This window comes from Mus caroli, unplaced genomic scaffold, assembly GCF_978045245.1.
Source record: "Mus caroli unplaced genomic scaffold, Mus_caroli_1 scaffold_3, whole genome shotgun sequence".
NCBI lineage: Eukaryota > Metazoa > Chordata > Mammalia > Rodentia > Muridae > Mus > Mus caroli.
The window spans coordinates 119308988-119333921 of NW_028227258.1; positions in this window are offsets into that span (position 1 = coordinate 119308988).

Consider the following 24934-nt stretch of genomic DNA (forward strand, 5'->3'; position numbering starts at 1 on the left):
AAACAGGAAGAGCTAGAAAATAAGGAGCCTGAAGACTAGAACACATTGCCAAAGTTAGTGTGAGGTCAAGTAGAACAATCAAGTCAGAAGCCAAGAGAAGCCAGTATAAAGCAGTCAGCATGAAAGATTAGATTGTACAGAGGATAGTTTATGTATTTTATTAGAGTAATCCAGATAAATTGACACATTATTTGAAAAATAAAATATAAAACTTGACACAAAATATAAGTGTATAAAGAAACAAATCTATATTAGATACACCCACACAGAAACATGACTCAGAATCCAAATTCTTCATTAGCCATATTTAAAAGAATAGCATAGATCACCAAAAGAGAAAACAAAGTTGTATAGTATGAGACTTTTAGATAATACATGCCAGCAATTGTGCTATTCTCAACAAGCATTGAGAAGTAATCTGTTCCCAAATAATGTATATTGCTTGTATGGATATTGAAAAAATAAACAAATAATTTTATTTCTGGAATTACTAATGTTAATTTTTTTTATTAATCACTTCATGTCAAAAGCCACAAACTTATCTCATCATAAATCTATTTACTTATTTTATTATTTTATTTGTTTGAGCATTTTACCTGCATGTATGTTTGTTTGTCCCTGTTTGCTTGGTACTTGCTGATGTCAAAAGAGGTTGTGGACCCCCTATGACTGGAGTGACAGATGATTGTGAGCCTTGCAGGAAGGCCCTGGTAATCAAGTATGGATTCTCTACAAAGGCAACCAGTGCTCTTAACCACTCAACCAGTTCTTTAGCTCCTCTGTTTAGAATGCTGAAAAGACATGTTAATTTTCTTAAGATGAGAATTCCCTCCCTCCCTCCCTTGGTTGTATTGAGAATATAATCCAGGGTCTTGTACATGATTGGTAATATACCACACTATTTTTAAGTGTTTGAATTATACAAGGTAACGCATGTCCTGGTCTCTAACAAATCAGAAATATCTAGTTCTGTATCCTGTACCTGGAATGGTATCAACACAAATGTACATAGCCTCTATTTTCTGTGTAAGCCTGACTCCTACTTTCCCCAGAGAATGACTCTTATTTCCCATTAATTATTGTAGCTTTTTTAAACACTCTGATACCTACAAACTTAGTGTCATAACTTTTACTTTTTAAAAACATTTTAAAATAGTGTTGACTTAAAAAGAAATTGTTGTCTGCAATGTTTATGGTCAGAAAAAGAAATCATTGTATGGAACTTATAAAATATGAAAATTTGGCTGACTTGTGGGCATAGAGATTGTTGTAATTTAGAAGTCATGATTTAGAGAACAGATTGCTGAGATTTCTTTCTGAAGAGATCTTAGTGATCGTTATATAGGGCAAACTAGCTTTTATGCAATAGTTTATAACCTAATGATTTTTCCCACATTGCAATGTATCTCTTTTTATTCAATATTTTATTTATTTATTTACTTGTTTTTTACACTCCAGATTTTATTTCCCTCCCAGTTCACCCTTGAACTGTTCAACATCCCATAGCTCTTCATGCCCTCTGTCTCCATGAAGATGTTCCCACCCCTGACCCTCACCCACCCCACTAGACCTCAAAATTTCCTGGGGCCTCCTGTCTCTTGAGGGTTTGGTGCATCTTCTCTGACTGAATGCAGACCCAGCAGTCTCTGCTATATATGTGTTGGGGGCCTCATATCAACTGGTGTATGCTGTCTGGTTGGTGATCCAGTGTCTGAGAGATCTTAGGGGTCCAGGTTAATTGTGACCGCTGGTCCTCCTACAGGGTTGCCTTGCTCCTCAACTTATTACAGCTTTCCACTAATTCAACCACAGGGGTCAGCAGTTTCTATTCATAGGTTAACCGGGTGCAGATTATCTGCATCTGACTCTTTCAGCTGCTTGTTGGAACTTTTTTTTTTTTTTTTAAGATATCATCTTGAGGTGTTCAGTTTGGCCTCTATAAATAGGAGTATCTTACTTTCCTTTTAAAGATAGTATCTTGAGCTAATCACTTATATTTTCCTTTTGATCTAATAGTATGATTTATTTATATTTAAGCATATCATATATTGAATCATCCATCTATGACTGTTATAATCTATTTTCCATGGTATATTGCTCTGTTACTGTGCTATGGAATCTTATTTATAAGTTTCATTGCTAAGTAATTTCCCAGTGATATTCATAAATAATAATAGTTTTGATAAGCATCCCAAAGTTTTAAATTTTTTCATATGTATGTGTTTCAGTATGTGATTTACATACATGTGAGGGCATGAATCCAGTGGGTTCAGAAGAGCATGTCAGAATCTCTAAAGCTAGAATGAAAGAAGATTATAAGCTGCCTGGTTGATGCTGAGAATTAAAAAAACGTGGTCCTCTACAAACCAGCAAGTACTTGAAACATCTGAGGCATCGATAATTCCCATATTCTGAGGTATTTTTGTATAGATTTTTCTCTTAGTAAAAAAGCAACATTAGGCTGAGATTGCTCAGTGAGTAAAGGCACTTGTCACTAAGTCTGATTACCAGAGCTTAGTCCCTGGAACCCATGACCGAAATTCAAATATCAGAACCCATATGATGGAAGGAGAGAACCAATTCTATTAAATTGTCTTCTAACCTCCATACCTGCATTGTGGCATGTGCATATGTGCACACACATGCATATCAACTAAAGAAAATATAAATAAAGTTATGTGTATTTTCTTTTCTAAATTTTTTAAATATTTATTTATTTATTTATTTATTTATTTATTTATTTATTTATTTATTATATGTAAGTACACTGCAGTTGTCTTCAGCCACTCCAGAAAAGGGCATCAGATTTCATTAGAGATGGTTATGAGCCACCATGTGGTTGCTGGGATTTGAATGCAGGACCTTTGGAAGAGTATTTGGTGCTCTTAACTGCTGAGCCATCTCACCAGCCCTCCTTTTCTAAAATGTAATGCTTAAAGTTTTTTAAGTAACCTGTCCAGTAAATTACCTAAATTAGTTTTTGTTTAGCAAGTTGCACTTAGACAATTTTAAGTTTGTAACATGAATTTTAGTTTTTGCAAAGTCCATGTAAGACCTCAATAAAGATGAGTTCTATAGAGTGACTGAGGGAAAAAAAAGTTCATGATAAGGTCTAAGGTTATCCATTCCTTTCTTGAACAAACAGCCCTATATGTTTAACCTTCCTGGTTCTGTAGTCTTTATCTCTAATCACAAAGACCCCTATGTCTTCTACATAGGCTTTTATAGACTGAAATTCAGCCATCCCCATGAAGGTCCTGAAAGGCTATGAGTGAAAATGTTCAAAATGTTCTCTCTCTACTAAGGATATTATATAGATTTTTCAGTAGCAGGTGTTGTATTACATAGTAATTGGTATGTCCAGAAAAACACTGAACTGTGTTTTGAATTTACTTGGCTCCATCTCAGCAGTATTTCTTACCTACAAAAGTCCTCCTCAGCAATAATGAGAATGGTAAAGCAATTCATCAAACTACAGTTACCCTTGGTTTTCAAGTTAACAACACACAAACTCAATGATAGTGTTGACTATTAATCCCATAAACAGTATTTCCATGACTCAAATAAAAACTGCTACCTACAGTGAGGCCACCCTGACATAAGAAATAATCAGAATAAAAAGCTAAGCTTAATAAGCAAGTTATAGAACACTCTACTAAATGAGAACGTCCCAGATGTTTATCACTCGTAGAAACAGTCTATAACATGTCTTTCTTAGTGGAAAACCTGTCCTCCCATTAGCATCTAACCCTGACCTTGTCCACTGAAGACCATTGAGTACTCCATCCAGGGAACCAGTTGTCTCTGCAGCATCACCTTTCACTAGGTAAATATCCTGTTACCACAGTAAACACCGTTCAACTCCATGATATGAATGTCATGGCAGAATCAGATCCATCAGTCTTTAACTAACAGACAAAAAAGTTCTTGGAATATATTAATTTAAAAAAATAAAAAAGGATCAAGAATCATGGTTTTTATCAACCAAAGGCTAAGCTATCTGCACTCTACAGTTAGGATTTCCCCAACTTGTTTTAATCCACTGTATTAGTTTGGTTTCTATTTCAGTAATAACACTATAACCAAAGTAATGTTGGGTGTGGGCAGGTTTTATTTCAGCTTACTAAAATTCATCATGAAGGGTAGCCAAGGAAGGAGTCTGAGTTATAAACTGAAGCCCGTGCCATGAGGAACACTACTTACTTTCTTCCTTTTGATGTCTGCTTGTTCAGTGCTTTCTAATACAACCCATGGATAATTGCCCAGGAGTGGTACCACCTTCACACATTAATCATCTTACAAGAAAATACACTACCAACTTGCCAACATGCCAATCACATAGAAATTATCCCTCAGTAGAGGTTCTATTCACTATATAACTCCAGCCAATGTCAACTTGACACAATCTAACTAGGATCTCCACCTACTTAATATTTCCACCAAGGTTTTTGAAAAGTACCTTGGTTTATAAATTTATTCATCCTTTTACTGAAATCACTTCATAAAACTTCTTTCATATTAGAAAACAGAAATTACAGTACCCCAAATCTATGTTCCTAGTTATGCTTCCTCATATTTGACTCCAGAATAAACTATTTCTTAAGTTCTTTTTTTTATTAAGCATTTTCCTCATTTACATTTCCAATGCTATCCCAAAAGTCCCCCATACCCTCCCCCCCATTCCCCTACCCACCCACTCCCACTTTTTTGGCCCTGGCGTTCCCCTGTACTGGGGCATATAAAGTTTGCATGTCCAATGGGCCTCTCTTTCCAGTGATGGCCAACTAGGCCATCTTTTGATACATATGCAGCTAGAGTCAAGAGCTCCGGGGTACTGGTTAGTTCATAATGTTGTTCCACCTAGTCTGCATTCTTCTCATTTCATTCAGTCAGATATCCTTCCCAGCCCTTGAAATGGTGCCATGCAGATTCAGGATAGGTCTTTCTTCCTTAATTAAACTTTTAAGAATCATCAGACAAATTATGGGTGTGTTTCCAGGATGACCAGAAGCCTGTCAATTGACACTAAGATTAGCCAGCTTTTGAGTTTCAGCACATCCAATCAGATTAATTTTACATACCAGAAAGTCCTTTGTTAAAGTCAATAAAATTATTGTTTTTTTTCCAGCAGAGATAAAAAAAAAAGGAAACACCAAAATGAAAGAGGCTGTTTTTTTTTTAGAACAGGATCTATTTTCATCTATCTATCTATCTATCTATCTATCTATCTATCTATCTATCTATCTATCTATCTATCTATCTATTCACTCACTTATTCATTTTACATCATGACTGTTACCCCCATCCCTGTTTCCTTCTCACACACTCCCTTCGTCCATTCTGACTCTCCTTCTACTCTGGGGTAGAGCCCCTCCCCCCTTGAACATTTCCCTACCTTGGCAATCAAGTCTCTCCAGGGCTAGGAGCATCCTCTCCCACTGATTCAAAACAAGGCATCTCTGTTAGGAGAAGATGCAAAGGCAGGCAACAGACAGACCCTCATCCAGTTCTTGAGGGACTGCATAAACACTGAGCTGTACATCTTCGACATATATGCAGGGGCCTAGGTCTAGCCTGTATTTGCTTTTTGACTGATGGTTCAGTCACTAAGAGCCCCCAAGGATCCAGGTTAGTTGACTCTGTTGGTCTTCCTGTGGTGTTCCTAGCCCGACCTTGTTCTTCAATCCTTTCCCCAACTCTTCCAAAAGAACTTCTGAGCTCCTCCTTCCAATGTTTGGCCTATTGTATCCTGGTGATTGCAGCATCCCTAGGAGAGCTCTAAGAACTGTTGACCCGATGTAGAGAAATGCAAGAGTCTTTATTAATTAGAGTCAGACTTGTATTGCAAACCTTCCCACTGCGCAGGACAGGAGTTTTTGCAGGTTTATGCAAGCATAATCAGGGATTCTTTGGGGTTCTAGGTTGATAGGGGAGGTGACAAGGGAAGTCATCTTTCAAACAGGGTATCTTTTGTTCAGGCAACAGGGCAGAATTGCACAACTGGGAAGAGAAATTCTTCTGACCTGGGAAGTAACTTTATGGTGCTATCAGAAACTAGTGTGTTTTTACAACGAGCCACAGATTGATTACCATTCTCTCATGGCCCAAACTCTGAACCCTTATCTCTTCAGGGATGTTTGGTCTTTGCTCTTCTCAGGACAGACTGCACTGGGAAGTGCTTAGCCATCTATCAGTGAGAGTGCCACAGTGACAAAGAGGAAAGAGAGGTTGCCCTTTGTCTATTCTCAAACCAGCATCTATTGCTCCCTGGGGTTTTTTGTTAGGGAATACCTCTATGAAAATGAGGATGGCAATATTCCAGTGCCAGATTCAGTCCTCTCTGAAAGGCCAGGGAGGAGAGGACAGCCCTGTGTTAGCTATAGGAAAGAGCAGGGATGGAAAGGAAGTTCTGCTAGCAACAAGAAAGTGCAGAGGCAGTCTGCCTGCACCACTTCAGGCCTTGGGTCTGAAAACCTGTTTCCATTGGCTGCTGGGTGGAGCCTCTCAGAGTACAGCTATGCTAGGCTTCTGTCTGCAAGCATAACAGAGTATCATTAATTGGATCTGGGATTGGTGCCTGACCATGGGATGGTCTTAAATTGGGTCAGTTTTTCTTTGACCATTCCCTCAATCTCTGCTCTATCTTTGTCATTACATTTCTTGTAAATATGTTTTGTGGGTGGGCTGGTGTTCTTACACCTTCACTGGGGGTCCTGCCATAGGAGTCTCAGTTAAAGTCACCTCATAGACTCCTGGGAGCCTTCCTCATCTCAGATCTCTGGTATATCCTAGAGATGCCCACACCCTCAAGCCCCTCAGCCTTTCAAGTGTCAGATTTTCAGTTATTCTCCCAGTCAACTTTCCTCCTGCCTCACCCCACACCTGATCCTGGTCCCCAGTCCAATCCCCTCTCTCCAGTGATTCCCTTGCTTTATCTGCCTCCTGTGGTTATTTTAGTCCCCTTCTAAGTGAGATTCAAGCATTCTTGCTTGGGCCCTTCTTCTTGGTTAGCTTCTTTATGTCTCTGAAGTTTATCATCCTAACTACAAGAATTTTTAAATGAAGTTTTCAACATCCTCAAAATGTCCTTCAAAAATCCAAATGCTGAAATTTGGTGGAAGCTGTTTTCAGTTTTAGCCAAAAATATTAACTACTATAGACAGGGTACCAAGAAGGTTTGGGTATATTTTCAGAACCAAAGTTCCAATTTGGGTAAAGCCAGTTACACCAATTGACTTTGAGTCCTATTATCTCTTAAATAATGAGAATGGTATCTTCAGTTGACTTAGTAACAGAGTCCTTCATCTCAAAGATTATATTATCCCTGTGGAACTTTTACTTGAGGAAATATGCATCACTTACTCAAAAGACAAGACACTTACATTTCTCTACCCTTTATGCAACAGTGATCAGATAGAGAAATTTGCCAGCATGTTCAAAACAGAAAAAACATGGAACATAATGGGATATGACAATACCCAGCTGAGACCCAACATCCTATTCAAGTTACAGTGTTGGAATAGACCAAAGTAAACAACTGGCCAAATTGCATGCAATGCTTGGAACATTAAAACATACCATTTACAATAATATTTGCTGAACTTGAAATATTTACTAACTTCTGGTATGAATACTTTTGGAGGGACTTTATTAAAATTGGAAATGAATATGAGACCATAACATCTCCTGTTATGGAGAGAGGTGTTACATATTATTTCCCTCTGCCAATTTCAGAATTTCATATATAAGAAATACACAAATGTGGAGGACAGAGGCTCCAAAAAAAGTCAACAGAAAATCTTAAATTTGTGGAGAAACTACGTTAATCCTTCTTTTTGTATACAGCATCTTGGTGTATTAGAGGCATGGCTATCCTTAGGGCACTAATACAAACAATTAAGAACTGCACCATATGCCATAAATCTAGAATTCATGCTATCTCATAAGAGGAAACATTTACAGAATGAAATTCCCAGAACTCACAAATTGACCTCTCGGAGCATCTGCATGCAGTGACATAATTAAGTAAGCATGCCTTAGCAATGCTGGGTGTGGACAAAGCTTATCTATTGCCTTGTCTATGAAGGTGTCAATCTGTACTATTTCTGAGCATTGACCATACAGCTCTTGATTCTTTGAGAAAGTCACTGGTCATATAACTTTCCCTATTTTCCTCAGTCTGAGCAATGTTTGTCATTTCTGTATGATGTAAATGTAGTAGGGTATTTTAAAAATACTTTGTGAACAGAAATATATAATTAAAGAAGACTATAAAATACCACTGATTTGAAGATCTATAGACAATGGCTACTGACAGGGCAAGAATCTATTTTCTCCAGGGACTAGCCACCCAATGGTTTATCCAATCCTGAAGATTTAGCCTTGAACACATGTATAAATAAAACACACCAAATAGATTCAATAGGCTCTATATACCCAATATTCACATGCACACACAAATATGTACACATGTAACAATAAAATTTAAGAAAAGATCATGAACTAATACATTAAGAGGGAGTATTGGAACATTGGAAGAGTATGGAGCCAGAGGGAAGAGTAAAAATTATATAAATAAAATACTTGCTTATTAAATGCTTAACCTTTATAATTAAAAAAACAAAGATTATCTGACTAGGGTTAGATCACCAAGACCACATTGGGAAGAATATAAATTAGAGAAATTATTTTTTCTTTTAAATGTATTATTCTCTAGTACATTATAAACTGACTGTAGTTTTCTCCCAGAAACATACACCTCTTCTCTCCCCCAGATTCACTCCTCCATTTTCCTTCATTAAAGAGCAGGCATCCCAAATATATCAAGTGAACATGGCATAACAAGATTCAATAAGCTAAAGATAACCTCTAATATCAAGGCTGAATTAAGAATCCCAGTAGGATAAAAAAGAACCCCAAAATAGGCAGTAGGTAAAAGAGCCAGATGCCCTCCCAATCTCACTGTTAGGTGTCCCCCAAAACTCCAAGCTAAGAACCATAAACTATATGTAGAATACTTAATACAAGCCCATATATGTTCCATAATTGTCACTTCAGTCTCTGTGAACCTCTAGAAACCCTATTTAGTTGTTTCTTAGACTTTTTCTTTTACAGAATTCTTTACCAATGTCACTCTTCTGGAAGAATTTTCAAGGTTAAAGAAATAATAAGTGTTTAAAGAAATAAAAATAACTACCTTGGTTAGATTATTTGAATACATACATATATTTGATTATATACATGTATATCTAATAAATGATATATAATATTCACATCACAAATAAGCATATTCATTAGGTTTTGTGATAGCTAACCTTAGTTGTCAAATTCACTATATCTTGAATCAACTAAGCCACATATAAACGTAGAGACTTTATGGTAAATAAGTGCATAGAATGCATCAATTGCAAAGTGAAAAGTTCTACAAAAGCCTCATAATGAGAAATATATTTAGCCCATCTTTAAAGGTCCCTATAGCCTTAGTATTACCATCACTCAAAGTTCAAGTTCAATATCGGCTCTTAGACTCAAGGCAAACATTTGCTGTGAGCCACTGCAAAATTAAGAAATCATATAACAAAATTTCAATGTAAACTATCACAGGGGAAGCATTTCCAATCTGAAAGGAAGACAGGGGTGGTAGAAAAGATGGATGGAACTAAGAAAAACTTGAATGGCTTTAGATAAACACTAGGTGCTCTTGCTGCGTGTCAGGCATTAAGGATGTGTAGCTGAAATCATCCTCTTAGATATTGGACAAGTCTGCCTCTGCAGCCCTCTGGCATAGGGTCTCTCCTAGGTTGACTGTATTTCTTGTATTTGGCATTCACTGGCAGATTTCCAGGATCCTGACTTTGTTATATTCTTGGAATTTTTATCACAGTCTGATTGCATTCTTTCAGGTTTGTGTATTGCTCTTTTAGTGACTGCAAACATAACCCTGCCATACTTTGGCGTAACAGAAAAGCCCTTCCTTTGAATCTGGGTAGAATTCTCTTTGATGATACAACTCATGGTTTCTGTGTTTCTGTGAAGCAAAAAATAAAGGATGGAACTGTGCAGCAGCTCACCTCTGTGGACTATACTTGACACTGGCCAAGTGCCTGATGAGGGAGGAACTGCTCTAGTAAAGCCTTCCATATAATTTAAAACCCTTAGATACACGAGCCTATGATGAGCACAGCCTGGTAAATTTCTTATATTCTTTCAAAGTCTCTTTATTATTGTGCCAATTCAAAGCATGTAGCTTTTTTTTTTAAACATGCTAATCTCTTTAGTAGCCATACCTTTCTTAGACCTAGATTTAAATGCATTTTTCTGGACAAATTGCAAGTTTTTTCAAATCCTTCTGTTCTGCTAATCCTTCAATATAAATTGGATTAAAACAGCTAGCAAAACCTGAACAGTAGCCAACATGTTCAGTTACTGTTGAGCAATGTTTGAGCAATGGCACCCTACTTTATTGAATTACTTGGAGGCTATGAAGACATTGAGAAGTGGAGCATAGATGTCAGAAGCAGATCACTAGAAAAAGAGCTTTTAATGTTCTCCCTCTGAATCTAGTCTAGCTCTCTCTACTTCCCGATTCATCAAGAAGTGAGGATTATCGCCTACAAGGTTCTGATGCCAGGAACTCTGCCATATCATCTCTGCTGTGAAGGAAATTATGCTCCAAAGTTAAAGCCAAAATAAACACTTCTTCCTTTAAGTTGCTTTTGCTTAGTACAAAACAGGGATTATGCCTACCATATTACAAGAGAAAATGTTGCAAACAAACAAACATGGAAAGCTTTCATTTCAAAACAGAATTATAAAGCTTCTATGCTTGCATATGGTGCAAGGCCTGGCTATACCTTAAAATGGGATCAGAATTTAGTGTTACATTGGTCTGGTTCTGCAAGCATGTAAACTACAAGAATGTCAGGGCTGAGGAAGCTTGAACCAAAGAAAAGCCTCTGAAGCCATGAAACATGGAGGAATGTCAGACTCCTTTCCTAGAGTATGTGTAAGAGTAAGCTGGCCCTCAAAGAACACAGATGTACCTCAACAGAGGAAATGATATAGAAAATGTGGTACATTTACACAATGGAATACTACTCAGCTATTAAAAACAATGACTTCATGAAATTCTTAGGCAAATGGATGGAACTAGAAAATGTCATCCTAAGGGAGATAACTCAATCACAAAAGAACACAAATTGTATGCACTCATTGATAAGTGGATATTAGAACAGAAGTTCAGAATACGAGAGATAAAATTCACAGACAACATGAATTTCAAGAAGAAGGAAGACGAAAGTGTGGATACTTCGGTCCATCTTAGAAGGAGGAACAAAATACCCCTGGGAGGTAATACAGAAAAAGTGTGGAGCAGAGACCGAAGGAAATACCATCCAGAGACTGCCCCATCTGGATATACAATCCATATACAGTCATCAAATCCAGACACTATTGTGGAGGCCAACAAGTGCTTGATGACAGGAGTTTGATATAGCTGTCTCCTGAGAGGCTCTGCCAGTGCCTGACAAATACACAGGTGGATACTCCCAGCCAACCATTGGACTGAGCACAGGGTCACCAATGGACGAGCTAGAGAAAGACCCAAGTAGCTGAAGAGATTTGCAGCCCCATAGGAGGAACAAAAAATATGAAACAACTAGTAACTTCAGAGCTCCCAGGGACTAAACAACCAATCAAAGAGCACACATGGAGGGAACCATGGCTCCAGCCACATATGTAGCAAAGGATAGACTTGTTGGTCATCAGTGGGATGACAGGCCCTTGGTCGCGTGACAGCTCAATGCTGTAGTGTAGGGGAATGCTAGAACCAGGAACTAGGAGTGAATAGGTTGGTGAGTAGGGGGAGTCAAGACTGGATAGGGGGTTTTCAGAGGGTAAACCACAAAAGGGGATAACATTTGAAATGTAAATAAAGAAAATATCTATTAAAATATGTATTTGTATATGTGTGTGCACATATATATGTATAGATATGCTCCAGCAATATATGTTTGTGTGTGTGCGTGTGTATGTATGTGTGTATTTGTTAAACCAAGTGGGAAGTAACAAGTGGACTAACATTCTACAGGGTAGGTCTTGTCCCTGGCCCTTTCTGTTCTTGGTATCTCTGTTTCCAGGCTGCCACAAATAGAAGAGCTTATTGCCATTTGCCCTTTAGTAATGCCATTTCCCTTTTGCAGTAGTTCACATAGCCATGCATTGACACTTTTGAAATTTTTTGTACAAAATCAATATTTTTCTCTCTTACCTTTTTTCTTCAGATATTATATCATCATGTTGATAATTGAAAAATGTAGAAAATGAGTACCAGAAGTGAGGCTGTCACTATACCTAACCATATCAAGGTCACTGCAATTCTCTTTCCCATATGACTTGGACGTTCCAACCTATTGCAGTTCAGATGACACTATGCACCCCTGGTTTTGGACTGAAGCCATAATATTTACTATTTACTGTACTTTATTATGTTCTTATTTTAGTTCATTTTTTCACTGTTACTCTCCTATCCTTTTTCTTTTTGAGCTGGACATCTATGACATCATAAAATATATAACTCTACTTTTATTTCTTATTTCCTATGGCTCACAGCTAAGACATTGTCTTGGACCTCAGTACAATCTGTAAATTTTAATCTTTGAACAGTGTTGGGAAAATGTTAATATCATGAGGACTTTTGCAGTTAGATTGTGTGCACCTTGCATCATGAGGATGGTGTGAGGGTTAGGGCAAATGTAGATAGCACTGAAGTTTGCATGAGAAATCCCCTATAAGGCTGTGTTTTGTACTCTTGGATCCCAGTTAGTGGAATTACTAGAAAGTGAGGTTGAGCTTTAGAAATAAGTTGCTCAGGGCATAACTTTGAAGCATATAATCACTTCTTCTGATGTTTTAAAATGAGAATGGCCCCTGTAAGTACATACTTGGTCACCAGGGAGTAGCATTATTTGAAAGTATTAGGAGCTGTGGTCTTATTGGAAAACATGTGTCTCTGGGGGTGGGCTTGGATATTTTAAAAAGCCTACTCCAAGCCCAGAATCCTTTTTTTTCTTTTACTGGGGTCTTTTTTTTTAATTAGATAATTACTTTATTTACATTTCAAATGTTATCCCCTTTCCTGGTTTACCCACTGTCCCCTTTCCCTGCTCACCAAACCAACCACTCCTGCTTCCTGGCCCTAGCATTCCCCTACACTGGGGCATCGAGCCTTCACAGGACCAAGGGTCTCTCCTCCCATTGATGTCCAACTAGGCCATTCTCTGCTACATATGCAGCTAGAGCCATGAGTCCCACCTTGTGTACTCTTTGTTTGTTCGTTTAGTCCCTGGGAGCTCAGAGGTTACTGGTTGGTTCTCCTATGGGGTTTCAAACCCCTTCAGCTCTTTGGGTCCTCTCTCTAGCTCCTTCACTTTGTGACCCTGTGCTCAGTCTAATGGTTGGCTGAGAGCGTCCACTTATGTATTTATCATGCTCTGGTAGAGTCTTTCATGAGATAGCTATAACAAGCTTCTGTTAGCAAGCTCTTGTTGGCATCCACAATAGTGTCTGGGTTTGGTAACTGTATATGGGATGGATCCCCTGGTGGGGCAGTCTCTGAATGGTCTTTCCTTCTGTCTCTACTCCACACTTTGTCTCTGTAACTCTTCCCATGGGCAATTTGTACTCCCTTCTAAGAAGGACTGAAATATCCATACTTTGGTCTTTCTCCTTATTGACTTTCATGTGATTTGTGAATTTTATCTTGGGTATTCCAAGCTTCTGGGCTAATATCCACTTATCAATGAGTGCATACCATGTGTGTTCTTTTGTGATTGGGTTACCTTACTCAGGATGATATTTTTCAGTTCCATCCATTTGCCTAAGAATTTCAGGAATTCATTGTTTTTAATAGCTGAGTAGTACTCCATTGTGTAAATGTACCACATTTTCTGAATCCATTCCTCTGTTGAGGGACATCACACAGAATCTTTCAGTTCCCTGCATATCCAGATGTAAAACTCTCAGTTACTTCTCAAAAACATGTCCTCCTGCATACCACCATTCTTTCTGCCTAGATGATGGTGACTAGGTCATTGAAACTATAATCAAGTCACAGTTAAATGCTTCCATTGATAAGTGTTGCTGTGATCATGTTTTCTGTTCACAGCAACAGAAAATTTACTTAGACATTCCTGGCCAACCTTTTTTCTATTTCCTGCTTCAGGGTGACTTATGAAGTTTCTACCACATGCTATTGTTGCCATGAATTCTGTTACGTTTTTACCACTGCAATGGGCTACACTGTGCATTGCTGTCATTATGCAGGTGAGGGCAGATGAAATATAAGTCTAGACCCTGTGATTGGGCAATGAAAAAAGAAGGTGAGGCTGAAAGTTTCAGAGAGGAGACAAAGATAGACAGAAGAGAGAAGATGAAGGAAGAAGAACCTGATCCATGTGGCTTGAAAGAGTCATAGGTAGCTCTGGATATCTTAGAAGTACTATAGAGTTATGCAGGGTACATTTGCCACATCTAGGTGTGCAGCTTGGGTTTATATCAATTGAGTTTTGAGTTCTTTGTGTGGGTATTTTGGGGGTTGAGGATATACTGTTATAAATCTTATGCAGAAATTATAAACCTCTGGAGTTTATAGCCAGCAGGTGACAGTATCAGCAGGCTAGCCACAGGGGAAGGATGGATTGGGAAATACAAGTGGTGTGTGGTGTCAGGCTAACCTTGGGAACCTGGGAAGACTGCCACTTGCAGCTCCCAATGGGGGAGGTGAGACCACATTGTGGGCACATAGCTGGCATTAGAGTAGTTTTTTATTTTATTTTATTTTATTTTATTTTATTTTATTTTATTTTTAAATATCGCACACAACACTATACCCTATGAACCAATTATCTGAAATATGTCCTCTCTCATTTTTTTCCTTTCAAATGTTCTAGTACAGTAAGGAAAATGCCATTAATACAGTTGCCTTGAAATTTTCCAGCAGATTAATTAATCATTTCATGACAAATACATACTCAAGAACAGGGCATAAACAAAATATAGACAAGCTCTTGGCAGAAAAGTAACACAAATGTCTGTAGTCCAACTCTTAGCAGAATGCTTCTTTTCATTTGAACAATTAGAAGGTGGTCTTTACTGTCTGTGTTCCTCACTAGAATTCTCCTCTTCTGAGCACCTGCCAAAAACTTCCATTAATCTCTGCCTAGGACACTTCACTATAATTCAAAAATTCCTCTCACGATCACTTGCAGTGGTCCTTGACTCATGTGCTCAGATACAGTAAAAGGCTAGCTTTCATAGTAGTCTTCTATATTTGTCAATTATCATTATGGTGGCACAATACCTGTGAGAAAAAAATAAAGGTTAGATGTTTGGGATTCATGATTTCCAACATTGAAATCATAGCTCTCTGACTATGGAAAGAGAAAGACAATGATGGAAAGGCATCATGATTGAGAGCTGTTCACCTCTTGGAAGCCAGAAAGCAGAAAGACCAAGAAAAGAAAGACAAGGGACAAGGCCTACTTTTCAAAGACAAATCCCAAGAACATAATTCTTCGAGATAGAGCCCATCTACCAATAGCCCATTCAGTAACAAACTTGCCAGTGGATTAATCTATTCAGGAGTTCTTTCATAACAGCACAAAGATCCATCAGCATGACACTAGTCAGAGACCAAGTCTTCAAATATTAGCCTGGGGGACATAGACCATTTAACCAAATAATATATATATATATATATATATATATATATATATATATATATATATGTTTCCGAAACAATTTCACTCACTTATGAAGATATTATCAGTGGATGTTACATGGTTGAGAATGTAATTTAGTAAGTGGTAAATTAATAGAACAAAAATGTAAGGCAATTTATTTAATACTCTTTGTATCTGTATACGTTTTCTTGTGTTTGTTTTTGTTGTTGTTTAATTTGTTGCTTCATAGAGCATGGGGTTTCAACTAAAGTAGATTCTCTCAACATTGCCACTATTAGCATTTTAGGCAAGATAATTCCTTACTGTGATGGAGAGACAAGAAGGTCTGGGCTATAGGATCTGTAGCTGCATCTCTGCTCTCAGTATACTATCTACCTGGCTCTTACGACCCCACCATAGCTGTGACAAACAAAAGCATCTTCAGAATGGTTCACTGTCCCTTTAAGAGCTCATCCCTTCTTTTCTGCCTCACTGGAAATGTGGTGCTTTTCTATTCTGAGTTTACTTTTCTCGTCACTATCCCTCTTACTTCTTTTAAAAATATTTCATATATGTATGTATGTATGTATGTATGTATGTATGTATATACATACATACACATATATATAATGTATGTAAAATATATATGTATATTTTTATACATATATGTGTATTTCTTATATACATATAAATGTATATGTGTGTGCATGTGTTTGTGTGTGTCTGTGTCTGTGTGTCCACATGCCAGGGCATGTCTGTTCAACTACCAAGTGATTTATGAGGATACAACTCAAGTCATCAAGACTGACAGCAGGCATTTCTTTCTAAGTATTAAAATCTTGTCCATTTCTCAGACTATTTTTAGAAAGGTAGATCAGAGGCCTTTTGTTAACCAGGCATGCTATTTCCTATCAAATTTTACTTTTGACTTTAAGGTACAAGTTTGTTCTTCACCATTTCTTCATACGTTTTTTTCTTTATTTTATAGAGTATAAACTGGTTTGTAGATGTGTGGTTTCCACATCATATCTTTCTAGAAATCTTTCTATATTTTTTCAAGTGTTAGCTACTTTCTAAAAAGAATTGTGGTTCAGTAAAACTCCTGAATTACTCCACTTCATAGATTAAGAGCATGTTCTTTTGAAGTGTAACCATAAGTAAGTGGAAGATTTGAAATATTGTGGTTGATGAAATGTATTTTATGAGTTAAAAACCTACTGTTTGAGAATGAGAGTGTAAAGTGAAGGATTAAAATACTGAGTTTCAGTCTTTATGGAAATTGCTAATCACCAGCTTTCCTCCTTTGCTTTCACTCTCTTATGAAAAACAATGTTTAAAATGCATTTTACATAAAGTACATTTCCTCTAATCGCCAGCAGAGAATTGGCTCTTTAAAACATTGGTTCTGGGATGAAAATGGGCTCTTCAACGTGATAGTGATTTCTCCAGGGAATCTGTGAATTGCATGTAGCCTTATGGAGTTGGAGAAATGAGTAGCTGACTGATAGAGGAACAAGGAGCTAGGACACCTAATGAGAAGGTTCACCTTCTTAAATATTGCCCAGGGTAAAACATCCATGAAACATATATTTTTATAGTTCTTATAGTCATTTATGTTAATGCTCAACTCTCCTCTTCTTTCACTCTTCTCTCTCTCCTTCCTCATTATCTTATTTTTCTTTCTTTATTTATCTCTCTTTCTTTTCTTTAATTCCTTCCTTCTCTTTTCTCCTTCTCCTCCTCCTTTTCTGAGATTGTGTTTCTCTATGTAGCCTTGGCAGTCCTGTGACTCTATAATCCAGGCTTGTCTCAAATTAAAAGATCCATTAGCCTCTGCCTCTTGAGTGCTAGGACTAAAGGTAAGTACCACCACTACTACTCAGCTAATTTTTTTTTTTTTTAATTTTTTCAAGACAAGGTTTTGACATGTAGCCCTGGTTGTCCTGTGAATATCTTTGTAGACCAAACTGGACTTGAACGCAGAGATTCAAAGTTGATGTTGAACTTTCTTTCTTTCTTTCTTTCTTTCTTTCTTTCTTTCTTTCTTTCTTTCTTTCTTCCTTCCTTCCTTTCTTCCTTTCTTCCTTTCTTCCTTTCTTCCTTCCTTTATTTCTTTATTTCTTTATTTCTCTATTCTTACAATCAAACGTGTTATAAATTTTATAAATACAGATAGTATATTATATATACTCAAAAGCTTACTTTTCTAAATTCCTCAATTCATTGACAAATTCACTTAGAAGATTTTAATATCAATTGATATAGTGCAGCATTGGCAGTTTAACCTGTCTTAAAGGTTTCTACCAAAGCTATCTAAATATAGGTGCAATTCTCTATCAAGTATTATTGATGGGGCTAGGAAAGTCAAAGGAGTTTTATTTGTTTGTTTGTTATCTCTGAAAAGGTATCTTGTGCTTACATATCAAAGAGACAAAACTACATTTCCACTGACATGAACATATACAAGAGATAATCAGGTGCCTGAGTTTACTTCATGAGTCTTATCCAAAGACTCATGAATAGCAAGCAAATGAGAAGCCAAATCTAATAGGAACTTGGGAAACATCAAAAGGAGCATATCTTCAGTCAAGCCAGTTAACATTAGGAAGGAGTCAAAATAATAACATATAAAGCTGCCAGTAGGAACAGATGTTTATTGTTTTGTCTGTGTGAAGAAGGGTACAGAGAATAAGACACACAGCCTTATTTCCCATAAGACACTGGGGACTCTTCATTGCTTGATGTCAAGTGTCATTTGAGGGCAGAATAGAAACCAAAGTTGAGACAGATGGAAGTGGCAGCTTCACCCTGACTTTTGGAGAGAGTAATGGGAGGCTGGCAATTGAGCTAATTACATGGCTTATGAGTTAATCAACCATGTCTATTTAAGGCAAGCCTCATCAAATACCCAAACGATGAATGCAGAGAATTTCCAGGCTGATACACATTGGGAGGTTGGTGCATTCCAACTCCAAGAGCATGTGCTTCAGCTCTTGAAGATCTCATCTTATCTACATTTTCTAGATATGCTCTCTTTCTTCTATATGAACCTTCATTTCAGTTTTAATAATTGGTAGTAGCTAATACATTAATCATCTGAGCTGAATAGGGTCCATAAGAATATTGAATGTCAATTTAACAAATCACAATAACAGTAGCTACATAGGAAACCACTGCTTAAAATTGATGCTTGAAGTGAAATGGGCCTTATAGTATCAGTTCTAAGCCTAGTGCCTTGGATTGAAGTTGGTTGTATAGAACCCAATTGAAGTCCACTCTGACTTGGAGAATGGCTTGATATGGGAAATGCATGAAGTTGATATTAGAGAATAGAGCAGAGAAATAGGTTTCCTTTAAGATTAAATATAATTTCTTTTAATTAAATGTTACATTTAAAAATATCACTTCAGTATGGTGCATGTACAATCTCAGAAGACATGCAATTGTTCTGAAAACTTAAAAGGAGCATTCATCTTGGGAAGCATTAATTTAATTATAGCTGCATTCATAGAAATGTATGTATTTTTGAAGAATAAAATTTGTAATTCATTATTAACTTGTTACCAGCATACTTTGAGAGTTTTTGCTGAAAAGCTCACACTTTATTTTGTTTAATTTCATTTAAAATTTCCATGCTGATATGATAACAAACCTCATGTCACATTTCAGAGAGGAGAGAGTAAGAGACAGAGAGACAGAGACTACCTAAACAGGAATCCAATGTCAGTGTGAAGTGTAGTGGCATGGTTAAACATCATCTAAGAACTTAGTAATGTTAAACGTTACTAACACCGAATCCCAAGGAATCTAGAGACAATTCTACGATAATTGCTAGTTTCATTTCACAATTCTTTAATGTTAACTGGAAGTTCCAGTGGATATCAAACTTGAAAACATAATGAACAAGATAAGTTAGGGGGAAAACTTATAATATTCTCAGAATAAGAGATATACTATTCCTGGTACAACTCCAGATCAGCAATAATTAAGACTATACCAAAATTTATGGGTACAGGAAGTTGCCAGGAGCATTGTGGAACCAAGGCAACTGAATACATTGAGAAAATGGTGTGGAAGAATTCAATGTACAATATTCAAAGAGCGAAAAGCTGTAACTGTACTCAGCCAAAGTTCTGTTAGAATTAATTCTGAAACTCATTAATTATATTTTATTCTTTGTGTTTCAGCATATCTATGTGCTCATCCATTTTTGATTATCAGGAATTTATGTTACTTGTCCTTTGAACCATCTTCATGCTATGAATTTATATCCTTATTGACATTTTTACACATAGATAAGCATCCAACAGGATACGAACATACAGTAATTCTCTAAATAAATATTAAATATTGAATGACTTTAATTTCTGATACTCTAATATGAGTGTGAGGTAGTTGATATTTCATATTTCATAATAAGCTAGAAAATATGCCATTAAAATGCTTTTCCAAAGTTTCAGAATTTCCTCAGCAAAATTTGTCCACAAACACTATTTTTTAAAATGCCTACTATCTACCAATTTACATACTAGTCTCTTTTACCATTAATGAGATCAGGTATATTTTTCCCTGGGGCAGCCACTATCTGTCATTTCCAGTCTGACATCAGTAATAATTCTCCTATTTCTAGGTTTAAGATGAGTTAATCAGCCTAGTTTGCTGTCCTTGAAAATAGATTGCTACAGCGAAACATCTGAAAGAACTTTATAATTCCCCTTCCCTTCACTGCTTTTATGCCAATTTTAACCCTGGCTTAATTCAATGCCATTTAAAAAACCTCTGGGCATGATTTGTTCATCCATTTAAAACCACTAAATAAGTAGTCCTTAATTTGTGGACCAGTAATACAGAAGGTGTAGTAGGCAGATCTTAGCAGTTGAGTCTATTTTATGTCAAAATAGTATCTGGAGAAACTCCAGTTTCTCCAATGAGTCACTATATCTCAGAAGTGTAGTAGTTATCTGCTACTTTCTACTAGTGTATGGTACTGCTAGACATAATAAATTCAGATAAAAAGCACCCAGAGATAACATTTCTAGAGACCCTTCTGCAGAATCATCTAACCTACAGTGTCTCTACTGAACACACAGAAGCTATTAGGCACCATCCCGACAATTTTGAAGCAAGTGTCCCAGAATTCTTGGATCCATCTTACAAGGTGCTGAGTTCTTAAAGACTTATTTATTATTTTTATATTGATATTTATATAATTTATATATCATATATATTTATATATGTATATATTGTTATTTTTAATGAAAGTTCTTGATGTGTTTTCTAGGCTACACTTCATATAAATGTGTTCTCAAAATAACTAAAATAAAACAAATCCTTATCATAATAAGGCAGCGACTAGCAAGATACAGTGTCTGTTTGCCAATTCTTAGGTTGATGGTGTTGTAGATACTATTTAAATAGATTAATTGACACTGACTGACAGTCATTTTGAATATGTGCTTTTGACAGCTTTGCAGGTTATATTAAGATATGAGAATGTGGAAATGTGGACTCTACTTATGTATAGGACAATGATGAAATAATCAGTGTTAATAAGAATTTTACTTTAGATTGAATTAAGATGATCTATTCTGTGATTTCCGGATGTGGGAATGACTGCACTTAAGCTCACACACATATCATATTTATCTTCAAGTTCTCCTCAAAGGAAATATTTCCAGGTTAAAATTTTAGACTATGTTTTGTTTAATTAGATCTCTATTATACAGATAACAAAAGATAAACTAATGTAGAACAGTGAATAGATAGTGATCATAGAATTTGATGGCACTCAGCAAGAAGGAATAAAACCCACTAGTATTTCATTTTGATATTTTGTAAAATGGAAGAAATAAGAATGAAACATTAAATATGTATCATACAGACTTTCATTGTTACTTAGAGAAAAGTATTATTAATGCTTTTATATATGTTTTATGCTCTTATATAAATTATATAAAATTTTCATTTAATTAATATGAAACTTACTACCCTACTCCATTTTTTTGTTTTTGTTTTTGTTTGTTTGTTTTCTTTTCTTTTCTTTTGTTACAGGACTTTTAAGTAGGAAATAAAAAAAGTAAAAACCACTGAATTAAAGGATTGTTATATTTTAAACTGGACCCTCACATTATATATGTAAATCAGTGGTTCTTAATATGTGGTTCACGACTGCACTGAGGATCATATGGCTCTTTTATAGGGCTCATATATCAGATATTCTGCATGTCAGATATATACATTGATACATAACAGAAGCAAAGTTACAGTTACACGATGAAAACAAAAATAATTTTATGGTAGGGTTTCACCACAACATGAGGAACTGTATAAAAGAGTTTCAGCACTGGAAAGGCTGAGAAGCACTGGTGTAGAAAGTGTTAAGACATGAGGTCTTAGTAACTGTGTCACTTATCCACATACTACAGATTTAAGGGAGTGTTAGTTGGATCATCATGACACAGGAGTTAAGTACATGTGCATAAATTACTTCAGCAACTCAGTGAGAATAATATTAACACTAAATTATTAGTAATTTGCATTCTGGCTGCTCAGGTCAAAGAAGGAAAAAAAGAGAGAGAGAGAGAGAGAGACTAAAGTTGTAGCTTCTTTTTAAGTTCCAATACACTGTTTGCAAGTATGATATCTCCTCAAGCAATGAAAAATTACGTTTGAACAAAAATGTATTATAAGCATAAATAACATGAAAATGAATATGTTAGAATATTAGTATAATAATATGTATTTTGATGCAGACTGTACCAGTATTTAAAAAAAAGTGGATGATGAAATATTGCCATCCAAACCAGAGTTGCAATACCATGATCTCACTGAGGATTTGAGGGGCATCATAGACACAAGCCACCCAGATGCTGTCTACTTGATTGGTGTTAGAAAGCCAGTTTTCTGCGGTTTTGTCACTGTAGTTGACAAATCCAAACTTTAGTATTTGGGACATGAAAACTGTCCTAAATGAAGAATAGATGTCTCATGAGTCTTTATCCATTGAGGGTCAGAGACTCTTTAAGTAAAGGAGCTCAGTGAACAGCCCAACTTAAGAGGTAAATGTGAATGAGCTCTCTACATATTTGATACGATATTTCCTACTCACAAGTTAGGGAGTTCAACCTCAACTTTAGATATAATAGAGAAGGACCCACTCTTGAATTCCATCTCTGTATGAAGAATAAAATGTATCTACCTGTTCCACAGATGTATTTGTTTGTGGGACTTTTTAAGAGTCCTGTGAGAAATTACTGCTCCAGAGTCAGCAAGTATGTTCAAAAATGTGAACTTGATTATCCCAAGTATCTAGCAGATATACTGAAATTATAGGGAAAATTCTCTTCCTTTAGAGATGTCCCCATTCCTAAAATATGAGATAAATAACTCACATGACATTTACTAGTCTTGTATTATTATCATCAAATAATCAAATGAGTATTCTGAATTTTTACCCTATCAGACTAGCCCAAGACTCCATTCCCTATATCTTTTGTCTTAGTGTAGCAATGGTTTACTAAGTTATATTCTCATAATATAAAACAGTTTATTTTTTTTAATTTGCTATATGTAATTGAATTTTCTAGAAAGATAAGTTTCTAGATAGATTAGGGGGCAAGGAAATGCAGAGCTAATACTTCTCAGTACTTGGAGGCATATAAAAGCACCGTGGGTTAGGTGACTTCATGACAGATTTCAGTAAATCGGATTATTCACCCACTAGAATACCTCCTTGATTTGTGGGTTATAGCCTGTGCATATGATAAATTCCAATGATGTTAAGAAACATCAGGCAGAGGAGGAGGAAAATCAGGAGGAGAAACATGAGGAGGAGTAAAATAAGAAGAAATATACAACGGCTCTTTTTCTTGAAACTATATTCTTAAATTATTCCCAAAACTTTGAATCTTTAACTCAAATTTATGACCTCACTGGATTCCTTGCTCGTTAGAACTAGTTGAATGCTGAACATTTCTTTTTTATTTTTTCTTTATTTTTCTCACAGAATTTATAGATTCATATTCTTTAGCCAAGATTGTAGTATCTGTGTAAAGAGTATATTGCCTTTCTGGCACACACCATTCATTAACTATCTTTCCACTTGCTTTAATGATGGCAGAAAGCATCAAAAACCAAAAGAGAAAATCTGTGTATTTATGTTAATCAAAATTTTTATTTTTATTTTTAATTTTTAACCACTCACCAAAAGAGAATCTTCAACATAAGAAAGATACTATAGTTTGAAATACATGCTTTGAAATCCCATCACCTCAGTTTTTATGTTATAATTTTTTTTAAAAAATCCCACTGATTTTATAAGTTATAACTTCTCTCATGGTTAATAACTGAAGTGAGAATGGAGACAAGCTATGCAACATAGGCAGAAATGATTTAGAATATTCCTTATATAAGTTCACAATACTGATATATTAAATAATTAATGTAGTCAATTCATGTTTAATCTTGCTTAATTTTTAGCAATGTTGCTTATTGTTATTATTTTCTTATTGTATGTTTAACAATTTACTTTTTTACTGTGTCCTCCAAATGCAGGATTTTATAGCTTTATAGAATATAACTTTTTTTGTAAATAAGAAGCACATTTTCATATGTGTTCAAACATTTTTAGTTTGCGCAAATGTTATGTTTTCATCTCCTGAGTTTGATTTGAAGGTGTTTGCTCATCTATGAAAGTATCACTGAGAGCACACTCAAGCAGAGCTGGGATTAGAAGAACACTATAAAAATGTTTCAGTAGATATTGCAATCTCATTCAGGAGATTTTCTTCTGCAACGTAGCAGAGTAATACAGCACAAGCATACAAATAAAAGCATTTTCTCTGGTGTTTTATGTAGAATATGCTTTGTACAAACTCTGTTTTCTTGTCAGACACAAATATTATTCAATTGTTTAAGTGCCCTTTTGTCTTGAGTATGATAATGTAGAATATTTTTTCTTTTAATAGGAGTACATATTAAGTTTTATTAAAATTATAGGACAAAGACTCAATAAGTAGTTATCCAAAGTATCCAAATATAGCATACTGTCGCATCTGCTCTTGACCAGCAAGAATGACACGACCACCAGTTCTTCTAACAGCAGTTTATTCAGCAAGCTTCAGTCATCTCTCTCCCTCTTCATCTCTCTCCCTATTCATCTCTCTCCCCCGAACCCCGGGCCTCTCACACTTATATACTCTCAGCCCCCATCCACT